At 37.2% G+C, this 8,340-nt stretch overlaps 1 pseudogene; it reads left to right on the top strand.

Moving 5' to 3' along the window:
* The first annotated feature begins 1,410 nt into the window (after nucleotides 1–1,410).
* On the top strand, nucleotides 1,411–2,518 carry LOC137752020 (pantothenate kinase 3 pseudogene; annotated as a pseudogene).
* The last annotated feature ends 5,822 nt before the right edge of the window (nucleotides 2,519–8,340 follow it).

Here is an 8,340-nt window from a genome sequence, read left to right as displayed (position 1 = left end):
CCACTTTTATTTAAAGCCTCCATGATTGACACATTTTATTAGCTAGCTCCATGCCCTTAGCTTTGTCATAGCAATTGCTAAATTAATTTACAAACTTCAGTCGACTTGTGTTTTTATAGCTGTCTCTCTGAATATCCTTCATAAGCAATACTAGAATTCCCCCCAGACAGAGCACTGCTGTTCAGACTTTAATTCTTCCCTTGTTAAATAGCTGTGTTCTTTTGATTGTACCAAAGGGCTAAAGGGTAAGCTTCCTTTCATATGTGCTATTTTGTCAACAACTGCTTCAGGAAGTTGTCAAATTGCAACGTGAATGGGATGGAACACTTACCTTCTATTGTGACAGAAGCCATTATAATTCACTGTACTCTATAATACTTACGTTATAATGTATTCATTGGCAAATTATTTAGACTCTAGGTAGGACAACAGTGATTCAGAGCAAACTGAAGATAGTTTGGTGTTTTACAAAGAAATGTTTATAAAAGAAATGTGGTTTCTGAATAAATCTAATAATTTTAGAAGAATATTTATCAGGGGAAGTCTGAAAAATTGGGTAGGTACAATAAGATACTTTTACTTTCTTACTAATATCGTTTACTATGGCAAACCAATTTTCTCTTAAAATAATCAAGTTTCTTAAATCATTTATTCTGCTTCAGATGAAACCTGATTTCTTTGAGATCTACGACAGGAGTATTTTTCTGAACAGAGGGAGGTGAATGAAGGAGAGTGGTTCAGATCTGACGAGAGAACTTTAATGTCAAAACAGGTTCTTCTGACAAGGAAGGAAAACTCTCCCCAATATGACCATGTGATTTTCCTTGTTGATTTTCCTTGTTGATTCCAAGGAGGCAAAAATGGACTTCAGTCCTTCATTTAGACACAAAACCACCACAACAGCTGCAACAAACCTGGTCTCATAAAACTATTTACACGATGCCTTTTCCCCCGTTCTAAGTTAGACCACATATTTCTTAGGCTCATGTTTCTCGGCCTCCGGTGGAAGATTTTCTATATAGTCCTGAAAATCAGATTTGCGGTTTGGTATATTCATTTCTTGCTTTTAAGATTTCTTAAAACATATGTTTAGTGAATACTGAAAAAGCTATTTCACATATACTATTTTCTCAACAAACCTATGTGCAACTCAGTCCTCAAAAATCCTACGTGTAAATAATAGATAAATTGGGCGGCGGCTCGGGGGACCTAGGCCTTTTGTTTGGAGCGGCGGCGGCGGCAGGGCCCCCTCCCGGGGCCCCCTCCCTGCTTCCCCTGCTCGCTCGGTCCGGCCGCCCCTCGCGGGGATAGGGGGGCTGCCCCCTGGGCCGGGCCTCGTCTCAAGTGCCCCCGCCCCTCCCGGCCCGAGGGGAGGACCGGAGGCTGCCTCTCGCCCCTCGGGCCGACGCCATGAAGATCAAGGATGCCAAGAAACCCTCTTTCCCATTGTTTGGCATGGACATCGGGGGAACTCTGGTAAAGCGCTCATATTTTGAACCTATCGATATCACAGCAGAGGAAGAACAAGAAGTTGAGAGCTTAAAAAGTATCTGGAAATATCTGACTTCTAATGTAGCCTGTGGATCCACTGGTATTCGGGATGCACGCCTTGAACTAAAAGATTTAACACTTTTTGGCCGGAGAGGGAACCTGCACTTTATCAGATTTCCAACCCAGGACCTGCCTGCTTTTGTCCAAAGGGGAAGAGCGAAAAACTTCTCAACACTACCTACGGTGCTACGTGCTACAGGAGGTGGCAGTGACAAGTTTGAAAACGGTTTTCGCACAGTTGGAAACCTCCACCTGCACAAACTGGATGAAGCTGACTGCCTTGTAAAGGGCTTGCTGTACATAGATTCTGTCAGTTTCAATGGACAAGCAGAGTGCTATTATTTTGCTAATGCCTCAGAACCTGAGAGATGCCAAAAGATGTCTTTCAACCTGGCTGATCCCTATCCACTGCTGGTAGTAAACATTGGTTCCGGGGTCAGTATTTTAGCAGTCTATTCCAAAGACAACTATAAACGAGCAACTGGGACAAGCCTTGGAGGGGGTACCTTTCTGGGTTTATGTAGTTTATTGACTGGCTGTGAAAGTTTTGAAGAGGCTCTTGAAATGGCATCCAAAGGTGAGAGCACCCAAGCTGACAAGCTGGTCCGTGATATTTACGGAGGAGATTTTGAAAGATTTTGTCTGTCTGGTTGGGCTGTAGCATCTAGTTTTGGGAATATGACTTATAAGAAGAAGCGAGAATCTGTTGGTAAAGAAGATCTAGCAAGAGCTACGTTAGTTACTATCACCAACAACATTGGTTCTGTGGCACGAATGTGTGCCGTTAATGAGAAAATAAACAGAGTTGTCTTTGTTGGAAACTTTACGTGTCAATTCTCTCTCGATGAAACTTTTGGCATATGTCCTGGATTACTGGTCAAAAGGTCAACTGAAAGCACTGTTTCTAGACCATGAGGGATGTTCTGGAGCAGTTGGTGCACTTCTTGGGCTGCCAAATTTCAGCTAAAGCGTCGGGTTTCTCTCTGTTAATAAATATCATTCAAGAGGAACTGAAAACCAGAGGTGTAATTACTGCATTATTTGTCACTGGGAACCAAAGGATAAAAGAGTAGCACTATTCCTCTTGATTTTTAAGTGTCAGAATGGTAAGCTGCTATATGTTGCCATATTAAAAAGAGAGCTCCAGTAATGTAAAGTATTTCTAAGTGAAATGCTTTCCCTTCTGTATATAGCCAGTGTTAAATCCTTAAATGCAGTACAGCCTCTGATGATTGAGCTTCCTCTGAAAAAGATCTTCTATTTATTTTATTTTATGTAGCCAACATTGCAGTACTGTATGTTCAAACATGAATCTTAAAGTCTCAGAAATGTTTAGCTCATGAAAATAACAGATTCTGAATATTTGTTACAAGTCTTCTATGTGTGTTTTGGTTACTAGTAAGTGGACAGTAACACACCCTGTATCAAAACTTACTGAAATGGCAATCAAAGATGATCATTTTTATGTGATTTTAGAAATGTTAAAGCAATATTAATTATTCATTACTGCTGTTTTCCAAACATATCTTCTCCCAAAAAGCATGTTTATGTGATCTTTCCTCAGAAGTATAACCTTTTCCAATGCCATAATTTAATTGAAATGCTATTGGTAAACATTAGCCTGAATTTTAAAACGAATCCTAGAAAATGCACATAATTGGTGATACTGCATTTTTTGTATTTTGAGTTTATCAGCCAGTACATTTTTAAATGTATTTTAATGGGAGGCTTACTTATTTGAAAGTCCATTCAGTAAGGTCCCAGGACTATTTGAATGGAGTATGGTTTACGTGTATTGGTAGGGTTCTGTGCTCTTGTTTCTATACCACATTTATCTTAGGCCCAAAGTTAGCCATTTCTGTTTAATTAGGTCTGAACCATCAAAGCTAAAGACTGTCTTCTACTGTGAACAGCAACAAAATCATTTATGCTAAATGGATGTTATGGAAATTTAAAAGACAAGTTGTTTGAAACTGGGGGAATCTGAGGCAATATTGTAGAATTATAAAGGGATCAATGTTTTGTACATTCTGGTAATAAAAGCATTATAGTTCCAAAAAATAATAATAATAATAAATAAATTGAAGCTCATAGATATTAAGCCACATAGCAAGGTAATATACTGTATAAGTAGCAAAACCAGAATCAACACCGAACCTGGTTAATTCAAGACTTCACATTTTACTCAAAATACCATAAACTTTCTGTTAAGCTTCTGTATAAGAATCACCACACAGAAGCATGATATGATTTTCACCTTATTAATTTAGGTCTTTTTAGTTTTTGTATGACTTCTTATGCTATCAGCTAGGCCAGCTAACCATGATTCAATCGATGAACTTTAGGCAATGAATTAGAAAAAAAACTCCTAGTTTGATGCTTATATTGGAAATTCATTATATAAGAAAATCCAACACAACAGAACATTGTATTCACCAAGATATGCAGCTCCATTCTCAGAGTGCCTACTTTAGTACTTTTAAATAGTCAAGTACCTTGGGGAAAAAAGAAAACTATGTAAGAACTGCATATATATCCTCTATGTTCTATAGTAAGAGATATATAAAACTTAACTATACAAAGATTCTGTAATTTGAAATCTAGGTGTAGATATAAAAATAGAAATAACTACATTATGAATTGCAATAAAAACCACAAATGATGCCTAAATCCTACAGAAATTTAGAAGGTAGAGGATTCCCTTCTATCTGAATTTATCTGAGAAGGTACTGAAAATGTGTCTTAGAAACAATACATTATTTTTAGCAAAAATAAGCAGGATTGTGGAGATAGGAAGGCCTTTTACTCATTCAATAAAATCCAAATTTCTGGATAATAGAATTCTATATTAAAAATATTTTTTAAAGTAAATGTAATGTTGGAGTAGTTGCCTAAAATGAGTTGGCTTAGAATATCAATCCAAGGATGCTGGATTTTAGGTTTATTTTTAGTGTTTGCTAAAAACAGCTTTACTTTGGGAATATTATTCTTAGAGATATATGTAGTATGACTTGGGGAAAAAAAACAAAACTGATGATTGGAGAATATAACACGAAGAATAAAATGAGCTTAAACCATATTGGTAATGGTGGGAACAGGTATAAAGAAAGCACTGTTATTAGTTGGTGTCTCTTTCCTACTTACACAGAATAATATTGGAAAAGGAACCTAAAAAACAGTAGGGAAATTGGTCTCCTAGTATTACTGAGGTTCCCATCAAGAAATAAATCACACTCAAAATTAGAGAATTTGAGAACTCATTTACAAAGGAACTTGAGATAGGCAGAAAAATGCACCCCCCGCCCAAGATCTCCATGTCCTAATCCTTAGAACCAGTGAATACGTTACCTTAAATGGCCAAAAGTACTTTGCAGATGTGATTAAATTAAGGATTATGAAACGGGGAAATTATTTTGAAGTGTCCAGATGGAGTTAAATGTAATCACACAAGTCTTTATAAGTGAAAGAGGGAGACAGGAGAGTCAGAGATGAGATGTGGTGAGAGAAGCACATGTCAAAGTAATAGGGAGCCAAGGGCCAAGGAGTGCAGGTAGCCTCTAGAAGCTGGAAAAGACAAGAAAACAGACTTTCCCCTAAAACATCTGGTAGGAAAGCATCCTTTCGACTCCCGGATTTTAGGACTTCTGACCTCGACCTCTAGAACTTTAAAATAAAAACTTGTATTGTTTAAATCACTAAGTTTGTGGTATTCTGTAAAGCAGCAATAGGAAATGATTAAAGGATTCTATATAAGGTGTGTGTAGGGGAACTCCAAAGGCTAAGGAGGCAACAATCCAGAGTCGGAAGGACAAGAGAAGAGTGAAATGACCAGAACCCAAAGGTACTGAGTTGCACAGTGTCAGCCACCTTGTAAAGGGGTAGTGAACCTCTCTTGAAGGGTCAAACTACCTAAAGGTGAATTTGCAAGTTGGGAGCTAGGGGTATAAATGTACTACCAATGTCACTCTCCTTCTGTATCTGATCTCCTACGAGGGCTCCCTGTGGGATGACTCAAACTGGAACCAAGAAGGCAGGGGAACCTGCTGAATGGCATGAACTGCTGGGACTGAACACATGGTAGAGAAGAACGAAAAGATGCCTGGCACATCTCCCTTTGGCACTTCTGCACGCCCCCCCCCCCCCATGTGTAGCTACTAGTGATAGGTCCGCAAGTAAAGAATTCATCACTTCTAACTGCCCAAGCATGTATCGTCCAAAAACACATTTTCTGACCTTGCTCTTGAATCCTTTTCATTATTATTAGAAAAGGAAAGAAGCTATTGAGAACCTAAGAAAATATATTCTTGGAAATTTTCTAAATAGAGTGAAGGAACTGAAATAATAGCAATAAGACAGTATTACAAATAAAATAAATAAGTAACATTTGGGGACTTCCCTGGTGGTCCAGTGGGTAAGACTGCGCTCCCAATGCAGGGAGCCTGGGTTCAATCCCCGGTCAGGGAACTAGATCCCACATGCATGCCTCAACTAAGAGTTCACATGCTGCAACTAAGATGCCCACGCGCTGCAACTAAACATGCTGCAACAAAGATCCCGAGTGCCACAACTAAGACCCGGTGCAGCCAAAATAAATAATAAATAAAATAAATAAATATAAAAAAGATAAGTAACATTCGTTGTGAGCTTAGATCTCCTAAGAATTGTGCTAGGCACTGTATACAACCTATATTTATGCCTCTAAATTAACCTGTGATTTAGATAATGTCCCATTTTACAGTGTTTTCAAGAGATTCAAATATTTATGTACCTTGTCCCAAATCACAGAGAGCACATGGAACAGGGGGAACACAAAGCCCATTTGCCTATTCCTCTCCTTGAAGTACGAGTTTATTTTCTACTTTATGAACTTGAGTTTTATATACACTCAATGGGTCTATTATACAAAGTTGCTTTAAATATTCAGTACTTATAAGTTTCCATTTAATCATCTGATATGTTAGCAATGTGTCAAGTGAGCTGAACTACAGTGAAGGATGTAGGATTTCAAGGACACTTATTTTGCTTGCCAACGAACATAACGCATCTATTTGAATGCTTATAGACACAGTTCGGAAGAAGGATAAGGCATTTGATATGTTCCTCTGCCATAATAAACACTATTTTGCATCATTCCAGAGTGTAACTGATTCTAATATGTTAATTAATTGTAATCAAGTAAAACAACTTTCACTGTTAGAAAACTTATTTTTAATATACAACTAATACTATATGTACCACTTAACTCTCTTTGCTTTAATTTTCCAAGTATTTTATAAAAGTATCTAAGTTGGAATAAAAATTTGGACACTAACAAAAAGTTAATAGGAGATGTGCAGAATGGCATTTATTTGAAATAAATGTTGTATGAAATGAATCATATGAATTGCTTTAGTAATGAAACAGTGTGAAGAAATAAATAATATTCATATAGCAAGTAAGATTATGATAATAGTCAAACGATGACTGAACATCCTCTTCAAAATACCTATAATCTTTTACTGATATTTGCTTGTTGAGGGTGTAAGAGTGGTAAATGCACGGACATGGATAAGTGTTTAAGACAAATTAATTTAAATATATTAACACCAAAAAAGTTCATTTGTAAATGAATTTATCCCATTCAAGTGCAAATGCGTATCATGTTGATTATTATTTCCACACTCTGGAGCAAGAGGCAGTTTTAGGTATGCATATACGGACTGAAATAAAAGAGAGGCATTTTTAGCTATTATTTTTCTTCCATGACTTATGAATAATCAATAGGAAACCAACAATCTGAGTTTGGTCAATATGAACTTTTATTTTGAAGTATACTGGAGTATTCCAGATACTAATGCTACTTATAGCAGTAACTAATTTCAATCAGACATTTTATGGAAGTGGTGATAAAAAAAGGAGTAGATAATTTAAAAAATCTCAGTGTGAAGTACTACTTTAAATAGAACACTGCATAAACAGTAAAGTCAGGAGCTTTTCTGAGCCTAAAGGCAAAAGCAGCAAAATAGAACACCGTACATAGTGTAGTGTTTGTAACTGTAACTGATATGAAATACATACAAGGGCCATATACATGGAGTTATATTTTAAAATCTTCTGCAAATACTCTTTTGCCTCAAGCCATTAAGTGGAGATCTGTATCAATATATTCTTGCAAGGTGGAAGTAATTCTACCATAAGCACAAAGGAACAAATATACTTAAATAAATCCTCAGTAATATTGGAGCAGAAGGCTGTGTAAAGTATTGCCCTGGTTCAGTTGCAAAAGGAAAACATTTATCATAATATGTCATTGTGAAGCCTAGGTAAAATTGTGGCATGGTGTGAGAAGTTGTGTCAACCAAACTACAACCATTTTTATAATTTATATCTACGATCAAGATACCAATGTCTAGTAGTCCTCAAAAGTTCTGATCATTTCCTTTCCTCCAGTACACCTTGGTGAAAGGCTGCAGGTTCTTTGAGGAAGGCTAGGAGAAAGATTAACAGTACAAATTTATGGCAGAGTAGCAGGGTCCTTCCTCAAAAGGACCTCTAGGTCAGTAAACTGGCTCAAATCTGAGAGTTGATTAAGGAATCTTGACTGTTCTTGTGATTCAGGGTGAGACTTTTGTTTATTTGACCTAGAAATTTTCCTTACACAGATCAAGTAAGAGTTTAATAGGCTTCTTATCTACTTCACCTCTAGGAACACCATGATCGGCTAGGTAATAGGTCTATGTGAGTCAGACTATTCTGCTCTTTGCTTTGACTCTGCTGTCATTAGTTAACTATGCCCACCTTGTCTTTAGC

Source organism: Eschrichtius robustus, chromosome 18 (assembly GCF_028021215.1).
Source record: "Eschrichtius robustus isolate mEscRob2 chromosome 18, mEscRob2.pri, whole genome shotgun sequence".
Lineage (NCBI taxonomy): Eukaryota > Metazoa > Chordata > Mammalia > Artiodactyla > Eschrichtiidae > Eschrichtius > Eschrichtius robustus.
The sequence above is the reverse complement of the archived record's forward strand: the minus strand, read 5'-3'. Positions and strand labels throughout refer to the sequence as shown.